Source organism: Oncorhynchus kisutch, unplaced genomic scaffold (genome assembly GCF_002021735.2).
Source record: "Oncorhynchus kisutch isolate 150728-3 unplaced genomic scaffold, Okis_V2 scaffold1329, whole genome shotgun sequence".
In the NCBI taxonomy this organism is placed as follows: Eukaryota; Metazoa; Chordata; class Actinopteri; order Salmoniformes; family Salmonidae; genus Oncorhynchus; species Oncorhynchus kisutch.
In genome coordinates this window covers 82,860-106,773 of record NW_022263274.1, presented here as the reverse complement: position 1 = coordinate 106,773, position 23,914 = coordinate 82,860, and the positions used below count along the sequence as shown (strand labels likewise).

General features: G+C 42.6%; 1 protein-coding gene across 9 annotated transcripts in view; it reads left to right on the top strand.

The window, feature by feature from the left end:
* The window catches only part of LOC116365980 (TOG array regulator of axonemal microtubules protein 2-like), a 40,423-nt gene that overhangs the window by 2,561 nt on the left and 13,948 nt on the right, over positions 1-23,914 (top strand). For 6 of the 9 annotated variants that reach the window (XM_031818304.1, XM_031818301.1, XM_031818303.1 and 3 more), the window contains 6 exons: positions 47-116; positions 5,609-5,826; positions 5,933-5,989; positions 6,094-6,168; positions 6,293-6,458; positions 19,898-20,030. The gene's annotated coding sequence lies outside the window, so the exon portion shown is untranslated. Of the gene's footprint in view, positions 1-46; positions 117-5,608; positions 5,827-5,932; positions 5,990-6,093; positions 6,169-6,292; positions 6,459-18,479; positions 18,563-19,560; positions 19,651-19,897; positions 20,031-23,914 lie in introns of those variants that run through there. The other 3 variants (XM_031818308.1, XM_031818306.1, XM_031818307.1) reach the window with 3 other exon arrangements.

The window sequence follows — 23,914 nt, the reverse complement described above, 5'->3', positions numbered from 1 at the left end:
TACCATAGATATTTTTCCTCTAATTTGGCTCCTGTTCCTCCAACAGTGAGCAAGACCTGCCAGCAGAGCTCACTGGAGCAGGGAGACATGCCGTCATCCTTTTGGCGCCTGACAAAGTACACTTTTTCTCTTCTAAATAACACTATTGTAACATCTTCTGAACAAAGTTACATTCCTAATTAGATTGGTGTTAAGTGAGAAAGAATCCTAAAGATGGTCCAATGGGCATGGTCTGAAGCCTCTTCCCATCTCAGTGTGTTGAACCACCTGATTTCTTGCAGGCTTGAGATTCAGATCCTGCTGAACGATGTTAAGCATTCGATTAACCACATGCAGGGGACGCTGAACACCATGCAGGGGCAGTGTATTGAGTTGCAGACTGCCATGTCTAAGGTAGTGTCAGATGAGTCTCAGATACAGAAGAATAAGTCTATGATGGTATGGTGATAATGATTGAGATGGTGATTATAATAATGATGACTAGCGGTACCCCACCTTAAGGGCAGTAAATCATTGGATCTGATTAATTAAATTCAATGCAATTCAATCTTTGAGGACTGCAACCATAGAAATACAATGACTTTACACTAATAATAAGCTATTGTCAACTTCCCGTCAATGCTTATCTTGCTCATTGCTCACTGTCAATTGCTGACTGTTACCCTATGAGTGCAACTATTATTGATTTCTCACAGAAAAATTATTTGGTTGCAAATGTACCTGGGGCCATGTAAATAATTGTTAGGCTACTCATTTTGAATCCACCATAAAAGTCTGTGCGACTTGGCACAGTAAAATAATTTGGTTACTGCCTGCCCTACATCATAGAAGGCACTTCAAGTCGAACTAGGACATTTTGACATTTCTGACTCACTAACTCGTCATGGAATGACTAACTCGTCATGGAAAGTTTCCCACTTGTGAAGTATTAGAATCAACCAGTAGGAAGCTCTACGCTAATAACTTACATTCATTTTAACTCTGAGGTTCCAAGTTTCCGATGGCATGTGAATGAGTCAATAATTGCTATGGTCATTTTGAATGTTCAGTCAGTGAGCATTATGTGTAATTGTCCTACATACTTACATCAGATACTTTATGATAGCATCATCTCCTGTAGTAACAGTGCCATTCCAAACACAATAAATGTAAAAATGAACAAAGATACAAAATATTGCTAAAGTGAAGAAAATCAGCTCAAAATTGTAGGAGGAAATGCCCCTGCAGCAGGGAGGCTTACGGTATTATAATATATTGTAGATAACATTAATATAATTTGTGTATTTACAATATCAGTACACATACAAATGAAAGTATATGCTAGGGAATGATCTACACTGAGTGAACAAAACATTAAGAACACCTTCCTATTGATGCCCCACCCTTGGTGGTGGACCATTGTTGATACTCAGGGAAAACTATTGAGCTGAAAAACCCAACAGCTTCTGGCACCTACTACCATACTCTGTTCAAAGGGACTTAAATGTTTGGTCTTGCCCATTCACCCTCTGAATGACACACATACACAATCCATGTCTCAATTGTCTAAAAGTCCATCTTTAACCTGTCTCCTCCCCTTCATCTACACTGAGAAGAAGATTTAACAATTAACATCAATAAGGGATTATAGCTTTCACCTGATTAGTCTGTGTCACAGAAAGAGAAGGTGTTCTTAATAATGTTTAATACACTCAGTGTACTATGTGTCAATGATGCTATAGATTCCAAGTGGTTGATTTTTTAGGGAATGACTATATGCTCTATTTTATACCTGCAGTTCATCACAGCAGCTGATGTTGCTGTACAGAGGAAGGAGATCCTCCGAGCATCAGGCCTCATCCCTGAACAAAAGGAGTTGATCCTCCTCATGGCCAGTATCACTGCGCAGAGGAAGGGAATCGTCCCAATGTCCAGTGTCCCTGCACACAGGGAGGGGATCCTCCTCACAGCCAGTGTCCCTGTGAAGAATGGAAACAATCATCCACAACCACCTCCCATCATCCGCATGGTGGCACCACTGTGGAAATGGGATGGTGGTCCGATAGTCCAGGATTATGAGGAAAAATTGGCCCTCTTTCTGGGACTCACCCACAAACAGGACCAAGCCTGACCTGCTGAGGAGTGACGGACTCCATCCTAGCTGGAGGGGTGCTCTCATCTTATCTACCAACATAGACAGGGCTCTAACTCCTCTAGCTCCACAATGAAATAGGGTGCAGGCCAGGCAGCAGGCTGTTAGCCAGCCTGCCAGCATAGTGGAGTCTGCCACTAGCACAGTCAGTGTAGTCAGCTCAGCTATCACCATTGAGACCGTGTCTGTGCCTCGACCTAGGTTGGGCAAAACTAAACATGGCGGTGTTCGCCTTAGCAATCTCACTAGGATAAAGACTACCTCCATTCCTGTCATTATTGAAAGAGATCATGATACCTCACATCTCAAAATAGGGCTACTTAATGTTAGATCCCTTACTTCAAAGGCAATTATAGTCAATGAACTAATTACTGATCATAATCTTGATGTGATTGGCCTGACTGAAACATGGCTTAAGCCTGATGAATTTACTGTGTTAAATGAGGCCTCACCTCCTGGCTACACTAGTGACCATATCCCCCGTGCATCCCGCAAAGGCGGAGGTGTTGCTAACATTTACGATAGCAAATTTCAATTTACAAAAAAAAAGACGTTTTCGTCTTTTGAGCTTCTAGTCATGAAATCTATGCAGCCTACTCAATCACTTTTTATAGCTACTGTTTACAGGCCTCCTGGGCCATATACAGCGTTCCTCACTGAGTTCCCTGAATTCCTATCGGACCTTGTAGTCATAGCAGATAATATTCTAATCTTTGGTGACTTTAATATTCAAATGGAAAAGTCCACAGACCCACTCCAAAAAGCTTTCGGAGCCATCATCGACTCAGTGGGTTTTGTCCAACATGTCTCTGGACCCACTCACTGTCACAGTCATATGCTGGACCTAGTTTTGTCCCATGGAATAAATGTTGTGGATCTTAATGTTTTTCCTCATAATCCTGGACTATCGGACCACCATTTTATTACGTTTGCAATTGCAACAAATAATCTGCTCAGACCCCAACCAAGGAACATCAAAAGTCGTGCTATAAATTCACAGACAACACAAAGATTCCTTGATGTCCTTCCAGATTCCCTCTGTCTACCCAAGGACGCCAGAGGACAAAAATCAGTTAACCACCTAACTGAGGAACTCAATTTAACCTTGCACAATACCCTAGATGCAGTTGCACCCCTAAAAACTAAAAACATTTCTCATAAGAAACTAGCTCCCTGGTACACAGAAAATACCCGAGCTCTGAAGCAAGCTTCCAGAAAATTGGAACGGAAATGGCGCCACACCAAACTGGAAGTCTTCCGACTAGCTTGGAAAGACAGTACCGTGCAGTACCGAAGAGCCCTTACTGCTGCTCGATCATCCTATTTTTCTAACTTAATTGAGGAAAATAAGAACAATCCGAAATTCCTTTTTGATACTGTCGCAAAGCTAACTAAAAAGCAGCATTCCCCAAGAGAGTATGACTTTCACTTTAGCAGTGATAAATTCATGAACTTCTTTGAGGAAAAGATTATGATTATTAGAAAGCAAATTACGGACTCCTCTTTAAATCTGTGTATTCCTTCAAAGCTCAGTTGTCCTGAGTCTGCACAACTCTCCCAGGACCTAGGATCAAGAGAGACGCTCAAGTGTTTTAGTACTATATCTCTTGACACAATGATGAAAATAATCATGGCCTCTAAACCTTCAAGCTGCATACTGGACCCTATTCCAACTAAACTACTGAAAGAGCTGCTTCCTGTGCTTGGCCCTCCTATGTTGAACATAATAAACGGCTCTCTATCCACCGGATGTGTACCAAACTCACTAAAAGTGGCAGTAATAAAGCCTCTCTTGAAAAAGCCAAACCTTGACCCACAAAATATAAAAAACTATCGGCCTATATCGAATCTTCCATTCCTCTCAAAAATTTTAGAAAAGGCTGTTGCGCAGCAACTTACTGCCTTCCTGAAGACAAACAATGTATACGAAATGCTTCAGTCTGGTTTTAGACCCCATCATAGCACTGAGACAGCACTTGTGAAGGTGGTAAATGACATTTTAATGGCATCGGACCGAGGCTCTGCATCTGTCCTCGTGCTCCTAGTACTTAGTGCTTCTTTTGATACCATCAATCACCACATTCTTTTGGAGAGATTGGAAACCCAAATTGGTTTACACGGACATGTTCTGGCCTGGTTTAGATCTTATCTGTCAGAAAGATATCAATTTGTCTCTGTGAATGGTTTGTCCTCTGACAAATCAACTGTAAATTTCGGTGTTCCTCAAGGTTCCGTTTTAGGACCACTATTGTTTTCACTATATATTTTACCTCTTGGGGATGTTATTCGAAAACATAATGTTAACTTTCACTGCTATGCGGATGACACAGAGCTGTTGTGGTATTCCTGTCTGGGTTGGCGCCCCCCCTTTGGGTTGTGCCGTGGCGGAGATCTTTGTGGGCTATACTCAGCCTTGTCTCAGGATGGTAAGTTGGTGGTTGAAGATATCCCTCTAGTGGTGTGGGGGCTGTGCTTTGGCAAAGTGGGTGGGGTTATATCCTTCCTGTTTGGCCCTGTCCGGGGGTGTCCTCGGATGGGGCCACAGTGTCTCCTGACCCCTCCTGTCTCAGCCTCCAGTATTTATGCTGCAGTAGTTTATGTGTCGGTCAGTTTGTTATATCTGGAGTACTTCTCCTGTCCTATTTGGTGTCCTGTGTGAATCTAAGTGTGCGTTCTCTAATTCTCTCCTTCTCTCTTTCTTTCTCTCTCTCGGAGGACCTGAGCCCTAGGACCATGCCCTAGGACTACCTGACATGATGACTCCTTGCTGTCCCCAGTCCATCTGACCGTGCTGCTGCTCCAGTTTCAACTGTTCTGCCTTATTATTATACGACCATGCTGGTCATTTATGAACATTTGAACATCTTGGCCATGTTCTGTTATAATCTCCACCCGGCACAGCCAGAAGAGGACTGGCCACCCCACATAGCCTGGTTCCTCTCTAGGTTTCTTCCTAGGTTTTGGCCTTTCTAGGGAGTTTTCCCTAGCCACCGTGCTTCTACACCTGCATTGCTTGCTGTTTGGGGTTTTAGGCTGGGTTTCTGTACATCACTTTGAGATATCAGCTGATGTACGAAGGGCTATATAAATAAATTTGATTTGATTTGATTTGGATGGTGGAGCGTGTACTCCACCTGTGGATTTCTATTCCAAGAGAAGAGGTCACTTAAACGTACCTAATTAGTAAAGAAATTACCATTGTGATAGCGTGATGATGTGACTATTTTATGCAGAAATAGTTTGGCGATTGGTCACATTTGTAAGCCCTCACATAATATGCAGGGAATTGTTGATTTTGCAACCAAAACAATGCGATGGCAGAGTACTGGAGTAAACTCCCAGTAATCCCCGTGACTGCGTGTAGGTTAAGATTGGGTTGTAACAGAGTATCAGAGCGAGACGTTCCTACCTGTCAGCTAGTAATTGTTCTGTGTGGTGACATGATCAGAGTGGCCTGACTTCTTCCACTTATTACAGATGTCCGACTTAGATATGTTGAGCATCCTGCTATGATGTCCATTACCAAGCCGGAACACTCCGAGGCCAACCCTCAGTGCCAGACTGGCAGCCGGCCGGTGGCTGAGCCCGAGACCACTGCTGTTCACAATAACAGTGGAGGCTGGCTCAGCTGGGTCTTTGGGAGTGGAAGAGTTAATAAGAAGGAGGTTCATCTACCTGAGGACAAAGACAGATCTGTAAGGAACTGGTTATTAACACTATATTCTATGTAGAGACAATTGAGTGGATTAAAATTTGTAAAAATTGTGGCTTGCTTCACATTGCTAATATCTTCTTCCTCAGATTGTCTGGGATCCAACTCTGCACAGATGGGTTAACAAAACTGAGCCCAATGCTGAGGTACACACTTAAATTCAATGAAATTAAAAACAGTGGACAACCATTGTATTTCAACTGTGATAATATTACTAACAATTTGGGAAATGTGTTGATGTGTTTTACAGAACAAGTGTGTACAACCACCTCCACGAATGGGGACATATGGATATCAGGAGAACACTGGCAGTGTCCCCAAAGGAGTGAGTCCTTACTCTATGAAAGCAAGTGAATATTGCTTTAGAATACATGTGGTTTAACCAAGACCGTGTCAGCCGATCATAGATGTCCCTGGTGGTCTCCTGCTAACACCTTTCCTACTACCAGCAGGTCTATGGGGCAGCAGATACCCTACAATGCATTACAATGATGAGACCAACTCAAAGCCTTGGGCCTGGACTGCTTCCTAGACAGCTCTCTGGCTTGCTCCCTCCTTCACACTTTGACCTCATGGCACCAATGGTTGTACCACCTGACACTCTACCCTACTGAGGTATGTCTTTGGAAAATCCTTCCAAATTGTATCCATTCATCATTAAATGAGATTTTACTTTAACATAGCAAATGACTGAAGTAGCAAGGATGTTATCTAATTTTTATTTTTGTCCAACAGGCCATTTGCCCAGATTGGATTTGCAATACATAGATTTTTTTCAGCATTAAAAAACTTCAGCATTAAAAATGTATTAAAAGATGATCTTTTAATGAATCTCTCCTTTGTGTCCTCATGTTCACATTAATCTGATGTGTTATATCATCATTTACAATGCGTATTGCTTCTGCATTGCTTTACGTTACAGAAACGTATATACACTGCTCAAAAAAATAAAGGGAACACTAAAATAACACATCCTAGATCTGAATGAATGAAATATTCTTATTAAATACTTTTTTCTTTACATAGTTGAATGTGCTGACAACAAAATCACACAAAAATGATCAATGGAAATCAAATTTATCAACCCATGGAGGTCTGGATTTGGAGTCACACTCAAAATTAAAGTGGAAAACCACACTACAGGCTGATCCAACTTTGTCCTTAAAACAAGTCAAAATGAGGCTCAGTAGTGTGTGTGGCCTCCACGTGCCTGTATGACCTCTCTACAACGCCTGGGCATGCTCCTGATGAGATGGCGGATGGTCTCCTGAGGGATCTCCTCCCAGACCTGGACTAAAGCATCCGCCAACTCCTGGACAGTCTGTGGTGGATGGAGCGAGACATGATGTCCCAGATGTGCTCAATTGGATTCAGATCTGGGGAACGGGTGGGCCAGTCCATAGCATCAATGCCTTCCTCTTGCAGGAACTGCTGACACACTCCAGCCACATGAGGTCTAGCATTGTCTTGCATTAGGAGGAACCCAGGGCCAACCACACCAGCATATGGTCTCACAAGGGGTCTGAGGATCTCATCTCGGTACCTAATGGCAGTCAGGCTACCTCTGGCGAGCACATGGAGGGCTGTGCGGCCCCCCAAAGAAATGCCACCCCACACCATGACTGACCCACCGCCAAACCGGTCATGCTGGAGGATGTTGCAGGCAGCAGAACGTTCTCCACGGCGTCTCCAGACTGTCACGTCTGTCACATGTGCTCAGTGTGAACCTGCTTTCATCTGTGAAGAGCACAGGGCGCCAGTGGTAAATTTGCCAATCTTGGTGTTCTCTGGCAAATGCCAAACATACTGCACGGTGTTGGGCTGTAAGCTGCGGATGTCATACCACCCTCATGGAGTCTGTTTCTGCCCGTTTGAGCAGACACATGCACATTTGTGGCATTTTGCAGGGCTCTGGCAGTGCTCCTCCTTGCAAAAAGGCGGAGGTAGCGGTCCTGCTGCTGGGTTGTTGCCCTCGTACGGCCTCCACGTCTCCTGATGTACTGGCCTGTCTCCTGGTAGCGCCTCCATGCTCTGGACACTATGCTGACAGACACAGCAAACCTTCTTGCCACATCTCGCATTGATGTGCCATCCTGGATGAGCTGCACTACCTGAGCCACTTGTGTGGGTTATAGACTCCGTCTCATGCTACCACTAGAGTGAAAGCACCGCCAGCATTCAAAAGTGACCAAAACATCAGCCAGGAAGCATAGGAACTGAGAAGTGGTCTGTGGTCCCCACCTGCAGAACCACTCCTTTATTGGGGGTGTCTTGCTAAATGCCTATAATTTCCACCTGTTGTCTATTCCATTTGCACAACAGCATGTGAAATTTATTGTCAATCAGTGTTGCTTCCTAAGTGGACAGTTTGATTTCACAGAAGTGTGATTGACTTGGAGTTACATTGTGTTGTTTAAGTGTTCCCTTTATTTTTTTGAGCAGTGTATTATACACATATATTTTATTTTAAACTTTACAAAAACATATTTTTGTGCTTTTTGGATTTCCAACATTTACTTACTGTACAGACAAGCATATTTTATACATATATTTTTTTTTACAATAAAAAAAAATTGTTTTTCATAGACAGAACAAACTATATTTAGATGCATTTTGATTTCCTAAATGTCAATATTTGTATTTTCTGTGTCACGTGTTTATGCCCATTGATGTACATCCTGTATATGTTACCCTTCCAATGAGCTTATCATATAAACTACAACGCGAAAAGTACGGTTTACTTCACTTTAAATCATGTTAGCACAGGTAACAGCCATTTACAGTCTTTCTTTAGTTTTTCATTCTTACTCTTCCCAATTCACTTCAACTACAGTGCCTTGCGAAAGTATTCGGCCCCCTTGAACTTTGCGATCTTTTGCCACATTTCAGGCTTCAAACATAAAGATATAAAACTGTATTTTTTTGTGAAGAATCAACAACAAGTGGGACACAATCATGAAGTGGAACGACATTTATTGGATATTTCAAACTTTTTTAACAAATCAAAAACAGAAAAATTGGGCGTGCAAAATTATTCAGCCCCCTTAAGTTAATACTTTGTAGCGCCACCTTTTGCTGCGATTACAGCTGTAAGTCGCTTGGGGTATGTCTCTATCAGTTTTGCACATCGAGAGACTGAAATTTTTTCCCATTCCTCCTTGCAAAACAGCTCGAGCTCAGTGAGGTTGGATGGAGAGCATTTGTGAACAGCAGTTTTCAGTTCTTTCCACAGATTCTCGATTGGATTCAGGTCTGGACTTTGACTTGGCCATTCTAACACCTGGATATGTTTATTTTTGAACCATTCCATTGTAGATTTTGCTTTATGTTTTGGATCATTGTCTTGTTGGAAGACAAATCTCCGTCCCAGTCTCAGGTCTTTTGCAGACTCCATCAGGTTTTCTTCCAGAATGGTCCTGTATTTGGCTCCATCCATCTTCCCATCAATTTTAACCATCTTCCCTGTCCCTGCTGAAGAAAAGCAGGCCCAAACCATGATGCTGCCACCACCATGTTTGACAGTGGGGATGATGTGTTCAGGGTGATGAGCTGTGTTGCTTTTACGCCAAACATAACGTTTTGCATTGTTGCCAAAAAGTTCGACCAGAGCACCTTCTTCCACATGTTTGTGTCTCCCAGGTGGCTTGTGGCAAACTTTAAACTACACTTTTTATGGATATCTTTAAGAAATGGCTTTCTTCTTGCCACTCTTCCATAAAGGCCAGATTTGTGCAATATACGACTGATTGTTGTCCTATGGACAGAGTCTCCCACCTCAGCTGTAGATCTCTGCAGTTCATCCAGAGTGATCATGGGCCTCTTGGCTGCATCTCTGATCAGTCATCTCCTTGTATGAGCTGAAAGTTTAGAGGGACGGCCAGGTCTTGGTAGATTTGCAGTGGTCTGATACTCCTTCCATTTCAATATTATCGCTTGCACAGTGCTCCTTGGGATGTTTAAAGCTTGGGAAATCTTTTTGTATCCAAATCCGGCTTTAAACTTCTTCACAACAGTATCTCGGACCTGCCTGGTGTGTTCCTTGTTCTTCATGATGCTCTCTGCGCTTTTAACGGACCTCTGAGACTATCACAGTGCAGGAGCATTTATACGGAGACTTGATTACACACAGGTGGATTGTATTTATCATTATTAGTCATTTAGGTCAACATTGGATCATTCAGAGATCCTCACTGAACTTCTGGAGAGAGTTTGCTGCACTGAAAGTAAAGGGGCTGAATAATTTTGCACGCCCAATTTTTCAGTTTTTGATTTGTTAAAAAAGTTTGAAATATCCAATAAATGTCATTCCACTTCATGATTGTGTCCCACTTGTTGTTGATTCTTCACAAAAAAATACAGTTTTATATCTTTATGTTTGAAGCCTGAAATGTGGCAAAAGGTCGCAAAGTTCAAGGGGGCCGAATAATTTCGCAAGGCACTGTATATTTCTTTATTTCAAATGGGCTTCACCAGAGTACCGCCTAGTGGCTGGAATACAATTCTGTATTAAGCCCCTTACATATACACCCCCCTGAAAAACGAAATGTTGTCCCAGCTGTAGCCTAGTATCCAAACTGATATGCCATTTATAGTCTAAAAAAAAACAGCGTTTATAATTTGAGATTCCTGGCTACTGTAGTGTTGTGGTTTCTTGCAGGTAACCTGCTGTTCCTGGCTGTGGTCAGGCATTTTGGGACGAAGCTGCACGGGCCCAGGCTCATTGCTATGGGCTGTAGGATCCTTCCTCACAGGCCTGCCACACTTCTTCATGGGACAGTAAAACAACTGAAATACTGGTTTAACTTGTACTTGTAGAGGTACTCCAATGCGGAGGATAGTTTCACTTTAGAAATTAAGAAATGTATCCAGTTGTTGATTAATCTCAGTTAACTTCGAACTAAAGTCTTGCGTAATTGGTCAGCTGCTTGATTATGTTTTGGGGCCATACATGTTATGAGAAGGGATTAAGAGATGCTATAACTGTGACGTGGTAAGGTTGGACCCAGGTGCAGAGAAGAGACCAGAAGTTGAAGCAGTGGTTCCAACCAGGGTCTCCACCCCTCAAGGGCCCACTTAACTGCCAAGAGCTCCCGGTTACCTATATTGTAGTTGCATTCCGCTGGCGAGAACCATTTAGAGAGAAAGGAGCATGGGTGCAGTTCCTTGTCCTCCTCTTTCCTCTGTGAAAGTACCGCACCAGCTCCGGTGTCCGAGGCGTCCACCTATACCACAAAGGGACGAGTAGGATCAGGATGAATGAGGATGGGTCCGGAGGTGAAACGTCCCTTGAGCTCTATGAATGCCCTGTCAGTCTCGGGATTCCTGCAAAAACCTGCTTGAGTGAGGTGGGACAGGGCCGTATGTGTTCCGGGAAGGGTTTTTGGAGAAGATCAGGATGTCGTCGAGGTAAACAAAGACGAACCGATCCAACAAATCCCTAAGAGTGTCATTGATCAATGCTTGAAAGGCATAAGTTATTTTCAACCATTAACTGGGGCCTTGTTGAGGCCTTATCTAAGTTAGTAATTGCTGATTGACAATAAAGTATTATTTTGATGTATGGAAAATATATGGTATGCAATTCCTATGTAGAGAAGGTTCTCTCTGGTAGTTGTTCAATATGACTTCAACTTTTACAGGGTACTCTTGTAAAATAAATGTTTAATCTCAGTGTGACTCTTAAACCCTGTTTAAATAAAAGTTTAATAAAAAAAAACATCAACACAAACACAGGATATGGGCTACACATGGTATCACATCATGACATACTTGGCCCTACTGCACCTGCATTCCAGCATCTGGAATTGACTCAACATGTTTGAGGTGGGGGATCAATACATGTGCTGGAAGAGGTGTCTGCCAAATGTATGATTCTGATATGTACAGGTAAGTTCATTGTGTGTGGGGGGCATCCATGTTTGTGTCCGTACTCTGAAGTGCGTTTGAATATGAATGAGCAGCAGTGTTGTGATACTTAATGATCATTTTTCACTATCTTCAACCCTCAAGAACCAGGGTGAGTCTGGGTCACCCTTTTACTGGGCAAACACAACTTGTATATCATCATAGACAGGGCCGAAACGTTAATCTTTTAACCTTGCTTGAATAAAACAATGCATTTTCTATAGTGAGCAAGAGTCGGGCTTTTTCCTTTTCTATGATGATAATTTTTTTGGGTTGCACCTCAACGTTGGTTGAGTGCCCTCTGTTTTTTTGTTGTCAAATAATACCTTTGTTTTTAAATGTAAGTTCATTATTAAAAGCATTAAATTGGGATGTTTTCCACTTATTTACACAACCTACTCCACACTTGCAAAGTGACAGTTTATAGACATTTTCTGAAATGAAGTAGTAAACAGAAGAAAAGCAGAATTGAGTCCAATTATAATTTAATAATTTAATGGTCTATGGTTCAATCCCATTTCTGAAGGTCTGATGAATAATTAACATTGTTCCTCCTCTTCCTTGTGGCAGGCGCAGCAGCACACTGCCCTCCAAAGCCTGCAAAATAATCGCCGGACTGCCCCTTTCCTAGCTCTGCATGGAACATCCAGTGTCATGTCCTTGGTGACATCCGGGATGACCACAGCAACATCCTCTGGAAAGGGGAAAAAAAGGAACAGAATGAAAACAAATGCCAACCGTAGCTTCTAAACACTGGCCAGTTGAAAGGTTCTACTAAGATGTCATGACAAACGGCACCTGTCAGAGTGCTCTCTAAGTGTTACTCACCTGCTTGGATGTCAGCTGGCAGAGTGCCGAAGAAGGCCATCGTGAGAGTCCTTTCTTCAGGTGTGACGTCCACAACCTCCAAGAGGGAAGAGATGGGCTCTGCCTCTGTATTAGGGGTTATGTCCACAACATTCAGGTGGGAAGAAGCCGGGTCTGCCTCTGTATTAGAGGCGATGTCCACAACATTCAGGTGGGAAGAAGCCGGATCTGCCTCTGTGTTACTGGTGATGTCCACAACATTCAGGTGCGAAGAAGCCGGATCTGCCTCTGTCTTACAGGTGATGTCCACAACCTCCAGGTGGGAAGATGCCGGGTCTGCCTCTGTCTTACGGGTGATGTCCACAACCTCCAGGTGGGAAGAAGCCTGATCTGCCTCTGTGTTAGTGGTGATGTCCTCAACCTCCAGGTGGGAAGATGCTGGGTCTGCCTCTGTGTTAGTGGTGATGTCCTCAACCTCCAGGTGGGAAGATGCCGGGTCTGCCTCTGTCTTACGGGTGATGTCTACAACCTCCAGGTGGAAAGAAGCCTGATATGCCTCTGTGTTAGGGGTGATGTCTACAACCTCGAGGTGGGAAGAAGCCGGGTCTGTGTTATGGGTGACAACAACAATCCTGATGAGCTCTACTACTACAAGGAACCAAGATGTCATCAGAACAGGCATCTGTCAGAGTGCTCTCTATCAGTGCTACTCACCTGCTTGGATGTCAGCTGGTAGTGTGGTGGAAGCGGCCACCGCGAGGACAGGGGGGACTGGTAGGGGGGCTGCAGAGGGCTGGAAGCAGCTCTGCACCTCGTCCGCCACAAAGGCACAAACAGAGCTCGTATAAAAAGGGCTCTGCAGGTCATCGGTGGAGAAGGACTGACTGATTCTACCGAGGATCGACCACACAGAGTCAAACGCAGCAGCCCGGGAGAAAGGGATGTGAGGGGAAGGGTCCTTTAACATGCAGGAGAGCTTCTCCACTACGGCCGCCACCATGCCCACGGCCATCCCACCTATTAGGATTGGGTGCTCGGAATGGCCTTCCTCTGGCTGAAGCCACAGGGCCAGGAGGAGCCTGGGCACCACCTCCACCACCACCTGAGATGGGCTGAGCAGGTTGCTACTGGGCTCTTTGGACTGCTCGCCCAGAATGCTCCTCACAGCTCTCTCCACGATGCTGTGGACCTTCGGATCGCTGAAATCAACAATAAGGAGAAAACAAAGGTAAACGATGTGCAATGTACTCACTTAGAACACTGTCTTAGTCTGTTTCTGCGTAGTTCCAGATGTGTAGATAAATGGATCAAGTCATATGCAGGGCAGTACATGGAACTCACATGTCAGCTGGCGAGGTGCGGTGCATGGAGCGGCGGAGCTTGCAGAAAGCCTCGTGCTCTATGTTCATCATTTTTAGGCAAGTGTTTACTTCCCAGGCCTGCAGTATGAAACAGGAAGTCCCATTGGTGTAATTTCACAACAGATCTATTCTGCTGTGCTAACTCGTTGTTGAAAGGCTAGTAAAGAGCTCACTAACTTGTAGTTTGTCTCTAACTCTCATTCTCTTACCAGCCGAGCGAGGTCGTTTCCTTCCTCCAGGGTTTCCTTCCACACCCTTCAAATAAAACACAGAGCAATTCAACTTTCCTGGCTTCTGATTTTTCTGTTGTTTATTTTACCCACATCTCCTGGAGTGCTGCTGGTGGCAGGTAATGGCAGTGAATGTGAGTGCTGACGTGGTACTCACCTCTCCCTAAGAGATTTTTTGCCCTGAGACACCAGCCAGTTGCTCATGTGCTCCGTGGTGACATGGGGAGGGACCTGGCCTTGACTCTGGAGCAGCAGATAGTGGACCATGAGCTTCTTCTGCAAGATGAGGTAAGGTGTGAGTCTGTGCCACGAAATACCATATCATGTGCTTTCAGAAGGGCCTCTCGCAACATTTCACAACTGCTCATGCCTCACAATTTGCAAGTGATTATTAAGAACTCTTATGACCACCTTCTCTAAACTGTCTTGAAATACAACTCTTTTTCTGTTGTTTATGTTTTTGTGGGCTGAATCTTACCTGTTTATTGTAATATGTTTCCTCCCAGCAGGCCTGCAGAGTCTGAAAATAAAGGCTGCTTCTACAGAAATCCTTTGAAGATAATGAAAATAATGATGCTTTGTTATGCACATTAAGCACAGGCATTTACAGTATGCTAAAATGAATTTATCCTAAGATTACCTTTGTGGGACCATAAGTGAACTCCGGAATGCACCAAACCCTATCCATGGTAAGATGGGGAAGAAATGCAGCGCTATAGATATACGGGATGCTCTAGAGATAACAGGAGTGACTTAAAGTCGCGAATGATCAATGGCTGGAGTCCTCCAATATGCTGCACTTAGAATTGAGTTGTAGGAATGTTTGGCGCAAAATAGAATGTTTACATTCTATTGCCATGGAGAAATGGAATGTGTAGAACCTGTATAATTGGGTATGCTTCTATGTCTTTATTTCGTGAAACATTAAACTCTTTATTTTGTCATAATGTGTATATGAGGATGTAGGAGCCCGTCCAGATTCATGACCCGATTATCCAGGTGCATGTTGCTTAGACCAACTAATCCAACCTTGGTTTCCAAGTTAAATACATTGTTTATATATGCCTATACAATATCTTTATATTATCCACATTGTAACAAAGTGTTTGTACACTTTAGCTATGCAGCTGTAATTACATTTAAAAAAATAGACTGAATTATTAGTATTATTATCAAATTATTAACATCCCCTCTTGACCTGGCCGATTTGAATTGGTCCTTGTGTGCAATTTGGTGCATAATATAGGGGAACAACATCACACTGCTACACCTATACAAATCTATCGACCACATCCATTTAAAGCAATGATTGTCAATTGAAAATGTGGTTGTTGTGTTATCCTGTTGTGCGGCTTGAGTGTCAGTCCCCTTAAGCACATTATTCCAATATTTTTCCATGCTCTGAATTGACAGAATGGACACTTTTGAAAAGATATTCGGTTAAAAATAAGAGTATGAATGACAATAAACGTATGACTTGGATTGTATGAATAATAGTGTAGTAAACAATATCGCTCAGCGTAGGAACTTTTGGTGTTTGGAAAGTATCCGTTTTTAGTCTCCATGACACGTATCACTTCGTTGTCTTGTTGGTAATAGTAAAAATGCATGACAGTCCGCATTGTAATGGTCTAACAGGTGTTTTTCCTTTTGTTTCTCACAATAAACAGACATTTGAGAACGGAATTGCTTACTGTTGTACCTATGATGCACAGACACACAAAAGCTGTAAAGTGTAGTTTGAATAATCAGTTTCAATTATTTGCAGATGTATTCCCTATCATTTACAAATCGAAAGATGTAACATTTGAAATGAATGTGGCAGAACAGTTTAGCATAGAGTTCCTGTGGGAGTCTTCTCCTTCAGTCTTTTTGCCTCCTTGGCCTCGTTTCTCATTACATGGGATTTCCCCAGTGCCAACTTCACATGAGATGGCCGCTGTCTACTGTCATGTGGTGCTGAATGACAGATATCGCTATGCCGATATTGCTGCTGTCCATGGACCTGAAATGTACAATCTTGCCTATTTGCATATGTACGACCGTCCAAACTTGACCCCACACACATACACAAACATTAATGCTAATCTCTCACACACTTTCGAACATTGCACAACCTGCAACAAGACACTGAAAGATCATTTTATTCCACGTGTGTTTGTGGTTGAATAAAGACCCGAAGAATGAAATCAATGTGTGGATGTTGATTGGACAATGTATATGTGCTTTGCAGAAGCCTTTTTTTTTATTCCCTGTAGCGTGTATTTTACTGGAGCATGATCAGATTGCTTTGTTTAAACCAGAATGAAGATTTGGTCTGAGAAACTATGCCGATTATAGCACGATAGCTTTATTTTTATTTTTAATAAGGCAATGTATATATGACCCCCTTTCAAAGAGTCACTCATTTATCACTTTCTTGCAGATATACAGTGCCTTCAGAAAGTGTTCATACCCCTTAACTTATTCCTCATTTTGTTTTCTTACAGCCTGAATTCCAAATGGATTAAATTATAGTTTTTTATCATCTCACCCAGCTACAGACAATACCCCATAATGACAAAGTGAAAATATGTTGTAATTTTTTCTCAAATGTATTGAAAATGAAATACAGAAATATCTAATTTACATAAGTATTCACAATACATGTTAGAATCACCTTTGGCAGCGATTAAAGCTGTGAGTCTTTCTGGGTAAGTCTCCAAAAGCTTTGCACCCTTGGATTGTACCATATTTGCATTACCATAATATATACAGTACCAGTCAAAAGTCTGGACACACCTACTCATTTAAGGGTTTTTCTTTATTTTTACAATTTTTTACATTTTAGAATAATAGTGAAGACATCAAAACTATGAAATAGCACAATTGGAATCATGTAGTAAGCAAAAAGTGTTAAACAAATCAAAATATATTTTATATTTGAGAATCTTCGAAGTAGCCATCCTTTTCCTTGACCACTTTGCACACTCTTGGCATTCTCTCCAACCTTTTCATGAGGTAGTCACCTGGAATGTTTTTCAATTAACAGGTGTACCTTCTTAAAAGTTAATTTGTGGAATTTCATTCCTTCTTAAAGCGTTTGAGCCAACAGGTTGTGTTGTGACAAGGTAAGGATGGTTTACAGAAGATATCCCTATTTGGTAAAAGACCACGTCCATTTTATGCCAAGAACAGCTCAAATAAGCAAAGAGAAACAACATCCCATCATTACTAAAGACATGAAGGTCAGTCAATACGGAACATTTTAAGAACTTTGAAAGTTTCTTCTAGTGCAGTCGCAAAAACCATGAAGCGCAATGATGAAACTGGCTCTCATGAGGAAGACCCAGAGTTACTTTTGCTGCAGAGGATAAGTTCAGTAGAGTGAACTGCACCTCAGATTGGAGCCCAAATAAATTCTTCACAGAGTTCAAGAAACACACACATCTCAACATGCACTGTTCACAGAGGAGACTGCGTGAATCAGACTTTCATGGTCAAATTGCTCCATTGAAACCGCTACTAAAGGACGGACACCAAAAATAAGAAGAGACTTGCTTGAACCGAGAAACATGAGCAATGGACCTTAGACTGGTGGAAATCTGTCCTTTGGTCTGATGAGTCCAAATTCGACATTTTTGCCTTTCAATGTGTGTGTAAAGAATCCAGGGTGTTTAGTTGGGTCTACTCTTCATTATAAAACTATTTGTTGAATGGTTTAAAATCCATCAGAAGCTCAATAAGTCTTGACGGGGACAGAGCTTGTTTTGACAAGGAAAGTGAAAAGGACTGAGGGAAAGTAAAATGGAAAATACATGGAAAGGAACATGGAAGAACCTCAAAGAACATTGCATTTTCAAGATCATGTAACATCAAAATGCATCTTATATTCCTGCCCTGACAGAAAAACCACATGATTTCAACTTACATTTTATGTGAGCACAAATTACATTTTGGAACACAACGTGATCACATTTTCACATGTGTAGTTTCATGTAATCACATGTTGCTTTACATGTTATCACATTATCTTCACATAAGATTACATTAAAACATGTTTTTGGTACACTTCCCGTGTTCATGTGAAATTCATGTGTTTTTTGCGTAAACGCCCTGCAGTTCCACACTCAAGGATCTTAATAATGTTTTAAATGCACATGTATGATTGTGCATGTGTAATGGGTTGAAAACAAAGTCACTAAAAACAGACACACATTTATTATTTATCCCCCCTAATTGTTTCTGTATTTGTCTTAATGAATCTTAATGGGATTTTCTACATACTTTATCGTCAGCAGTCCATCAGGCCAATAGATGGCGCTGTTGCACTGTTGTAGCAGGAGAAACATTAAGTTCTGGTCAAGCGCTCACCATCTGCAGAATAAGGACCAGAACTTTACAGAGGTAAACTGTGTCAGTTCTTTTACTATTACAGGTATGTAACAGCACTTCAAACGTTCAAATATATACACAATATGTAATAACATGCTATTTAACAACTTTGTCAAGATATTATCACGTTAGGAAAGGTTTTGTTTTGGCTTTGTGTCGAACTGAGTGAGAGAAGAAGGTGATTTACATTGAGTGAGAGTGTATGTTAGCTTGATGCTAGCTGAGGTAAAAAAAAACATTTACGAGTCACAAAGACTATGTTTACTGAGTAGCTGACTTGTACTGGATTTTGTCTAGGAGATTTTTTATCAAGAATCCATTTGTTAGGGATTTCTGAGTTGGTTTTACATGTTATTGGTTGTTTTGTGTAAAATTGTGCTCACTAGCTGGTAAACTAGCCGAGCACGCTCAGTCTGGTGGACTTTTAGTGCATACAGTGAGAGAGAGACGATTTTCTGGAGGTGCCACCATCTTAAAGCTGAATGTAATGTTGTCACTTTTCTATAGAGGTAGAGGTATATAGAGAAACATTCAGTTATTTATGGTTTCATATATAGGTGTTTCTATTGTATGATTGTGAAATACATTGTGGTTTTCATGTGAAACCGTACACTAAGACAGGGTTATTTGTGGAAATTTTTTTAATTCTGCTTTAGGTAAAGTGCATTTATGTTGTTTAATTTAAAGTGTGCACTTGTTTGATGTGAATATTTTCAAAGTACTAACAAGAAAATAGACAATTGAACAAGAGAAAAAAAATATTCTTCAAAATAAAGAAAGCGGCAGAACTTTGCAGACTTAAACTTGTGTCCGTTCTTTTTACTATTGCAGGCCACCTCAGCTACACATGTACTCTGTCTGCACACGCATCCACGCATGCACATACACACGGACAAACACACACGAATGTTCTCTCTCTTGTGTTTGTCAGCAGTTCATCGTGGCCCTGTAGTTCACCTCCTTCACCAAAGCTCTGTCAGGGACCTACATGAATAGTGCCATCACTCAGAGAGACACTTTGACCTGTCCAGCTCTCTCATTGGACTCATAGACAGCAGCTTTGAGATGGGTTTCAACAATAACATTGAGTTGCTTGAGAATTCATGTAGTAAAAACCAGATACAGACTACAGTATGATAAAAAAAAAAATGTGGTTCAATCAGAGTCTGCTCTCAATACTGTCCAGTTTTATAGTTGTTCCTATTAATTGATTGACTGGCGTTTGTCCATGACTCTACTGTCAAACCCCTAACATTGTTGTATTTGATGCTGTGTTGTTGCAACCTAGTATCCAAACTGATATGTCATTTTTAGTTGGAAAAAAACAGTGTTTATAATTTGCAATTCCTGACTTCTGTAGTGTTGTGGTTTCTTGCAGGTAACCTGCTGTTCCTGGCTGTGGTCAGCCATTTTGGGGCGAAGCTGCACCGGCCCAGGCTCATTGCTATGGGCTGTTTCCTCATGGCTGTAGGATCCTTCCTCACAGGCCTGCCACACTTCTTCATGGGACGGTAAAACAACTGAAATACTGGTTAAACTTATACTTGTAGAGATACTCCAATGCGGAGGATAGTTTCACTTTAGAAAGAAAGAAATGTATCCAGTTGTTGATTAATTTCAGTTAACTTCGAACTAAAGTCTTGTGTAATTGGTCAGCTGCTTGATTATGTTTTGGTGCCATACATGTTAAGAGAAGGGATTAACTTGTTATGGCTGCAATCCTGTTAACGGGATAAGTGTCATCAACAACCGCTGAATAGCATAGCGCTACATTCAATAAATATTATTAAAAATATTTATATTCATGAAATCACAAGTGCAATATAAGAAAACACAGTTTAGCCTTTTGTTAATCCACCTGTCGTGTCAGATTTTGAAATTATGCTTTACAGCGAAAGCAATCCAAGCGTGTGTAAATGTATCGATCGCTCGACAAAACATTAAGTACACTTAGCATCAAGTAGCTCGGTCACGAAAATTAGAAAAGCAATTCAATTTATTGTTTACCTTTGATGATCTTCGGATGTTCTCACGAGACTCCCAGTTACACAACAAATGTTCCTTTTGTTCCATAAACATTATTTTTATATCCAAAATCCCTCTGTTTGTTTGGCGTGTTATGTTCAGAAATTCACAGGAAAGAGCGGTCACGACAACGCGGACAAATTCCAAATAGTTTCCATAATGTCCACAGAAACATGTCAAACGTTTTTTATAATCAATCCTCAGGTTGTTTTTAAAATTATGATCGATAATATATCAACCGCAAATATCTTTCACAGTAGGAGAGGGAAAAGCAATAGCTGTCCAAAATCTGTTGCTCGAGCAAAACTCATGTGACCACTTGATGCAATGTTATGTTTCTGGCTCATTTTTCAAAATAAAAGCCTGGAACTATGTCTGAAGACTGTTGACACTGTTGAAGCGATAGGAAACGGAATCTGACTCAGTTACACCAGCTCCGTCAGGAGGAATGGGACAAAATTCACACAACTTATTGTGGGAAGCTTTTGGAAGGCTACCCATAAAGTTTGACACAAGTTAAACAATTCAAAGGCAATGCTACCAAATACTAATTGAGTGTAGGTAAACTTCTGACCCACTGGGAATGTGATGAAAGAAATACAAGCTGAAATAAATCACTCTCCTATTATTCTGACATTTCACATTCTTAAAATAAAGTGGTGATCCTAACAGTATGGCTGGTGGTATTGTCATGCTAGAGGGTTATGTCAGGATGAGCCTGCAGGAAGTGTACCATATGAGAGAGGAGGATGTCTTCCCTGTAATACACAGCGTTGAGACTGCCTGCAATGACAACAAGCTTAGTCCGATGATGCTGTGATACTCTGCGCCAGACCATGACGGACCCTCCACCTCCAAATCGATCTCGCTCCAGAGTACAGGCCTCAGTGTAACGCTCATTCCTTCAACGATAAATGTAAATCTGACCATCACCCCTGGTGAGACAAAACCGCGACTCGTCAGTGAAGAGCACTTTTTGGCAGTCCTGTCTGGTCCAGCAACGGTGGGTTTGTGCCCATAGGTCAAATCAAATCAAATTTATTTGTCACATACACATGGTTAGCAGATGTTATTGCGAGTGTAGCGAAATGCTTGTGCTTCTAGTTCCGACAATGCAGTAATAACGAACAAGTAATCTAACTAACAATTCCCCCAAAAAACTACTGTCTTATACAGAGTGTAAGGGGATAAAGAATATGTACATAAGGATATATGAATGAGTGATGGTACAGAGCAGCATAGGCAAGATACAGTAGATGATATCGAGTACAGTATATACATATGAGATGAGTATGTAAACCAAGTGGCATAGTTAAAGTGGCTAGTAATACATGTATTACATAAGGATGCAGTCGATGATATAGAGTACAGTATCTACGTATGCATATGAGATGAATAATGTAGGGTAAGTAACATTATATAAGGTAGCATTGTTTAAAGTGGCTAGCGATATATTTACATCATTTCCCGTCAATTCCCATGATTAAAGTGGCTGGAGTAGAGTCAGTGGCATTGACAGTGTGTTGGCAGTAGCCACTCAATGTTAGTGGTGGCTGTTTAACAGTCTGATGGCCTTGAGATAGAAGCTGTTTTTCAGTCTCTCGGTCCCAGCTTTGATGCACCTGTACTGACCTCGCCTTCTGGATGACAGCGGGGTGAACAGGCAGTGGCTCGGGTGGTTGATGTCCTTGATGATCTTTATGGCCTTCCTGTAGCATCGGGTGGTGTAGGTGTCCTGGAGGGCAGGTAGTTTGCCCCCGGTGATGCGTTGTGCAGACCTCACTACCCTCTGGAGAGCCTTACGGTTGAGGGCGGTGCAGTTGCCATACCAGGCGGTGATACAGCCCGCCAGGATGCTCTCGATTGTGCATCTGTAGAAGTTTGTGAGTGCTTTTGGTGACAAGCCGAATTTCTTCAGCCTCCTGAGGTTGAAGAGGCGCTGCTGCGCCTTCTTCACGATGCTGTCTGTGTGAGTGGACCAATTCAGTTTGTCTGTGATGTGTATGCCGAGGAACTTAAAACTTGCTACCCTCTCCACTACTGTTCCATCGATGTGGATGGGGGGGTGTTCCCTCTGCTGTTTCCTGAAGTCCACAATCATCTCCTTAGTTTTGTTGACGTTGAGTGTGAGGTTATTTTCCTGACACCACACTCCGAGGGCCCTCACCTCCTCCCTGTAGGCCGTCTCGTCGTTGTTGGTAATCAAGCCTACCACTGTTGTGTCGTCCGCAAACTTGATGATTGAGTTGGAGGCGTGCGTGGCCACGCAGTCGTGGGTGAACAGGGAGTACAGGAGAGGGCTCAGAACGCACCCTTGTGGGGCCCCAGTGTTGAGGATCAGCGGGGAGGAGATGTTGTTGCCCACCCTCACCACCTGGGGGCGGCCCGTCAGGAAGTCCAGTACCCAGTTGCACAGGGCGGGGTCGAGACCCAGGGTCTCGAGCTTGATGACGAGCTTGGAGGGTACTATGGTGTTGAATGCCGAGCTGTAGTCGATGAACAGCATTCTCACATAGGTATTCCTCTTGTCCAGATGGGTTAGGGCAGTGTGCAGAGTGGTTGAGATTGCATCGTCTGTGGACCTATTTGGGCGGTAAGCAAATTGGAGTGGGTCAAGGGTGTCAGGTAGGGTGGAGGTGATATGGTCCTTGACTAGTCTCTCAAAGCACTTCATGATGACGGATGTGAGTGCTACGGGGCGGTAGTCGTTTAGCTCGGTTACCTTAGCTTTCTTGGGAACAGGAACAATGGTGGCCCTCTTGAAGCATGTGGGAACAGCAGACTGGTATAGGGATTGGTTGAATATGTCCGTAAACACACCGGCCAGCTGGTCTGCGCATGCTCTGAGGGCGCGGCTGGGGATGCCGTCTGGGCCTGCAGCCTTGCGAGGGTTAACACGTTTAAATGTCTTACTCACTTCGGCTGCAGTGAAGGAGAGACCGCATGTTTTCGTTGCAGGCCGTGTCAGTGGCACTGTATTGTCCTCAAAGCGGGCAAAAAAGTTGTTTAGTCTGCCTGGGAGCAAGACATCCTGGTCCGTGACTGGGCTGGGTTTCTTCCTGTAGTCCGTGATTGACTGTAGACCCTGCCACATGCCTCTTGTGTCTGAGCCGTTGAATTGAGATTCTACTTTGTCTCTGTACTAGCGCTTAGCTTGTTTGATAGCCTTGCGGAGGGAATAGCTGCACTGTTTGTATTCAGTCATGTTACCAGACACCTTGCCCTGATTAAAAGCAGTGGTTCGCGCCTTCAGTTCCACACGAATGCTGCCATCAATCCACGGTTTCTGGTTGGGGAATGTTTTAATCGTTGCTATGGGAACGACATCTTCAACGCACGTTCTAATGAACTCGCACACCGAATCAGCGTA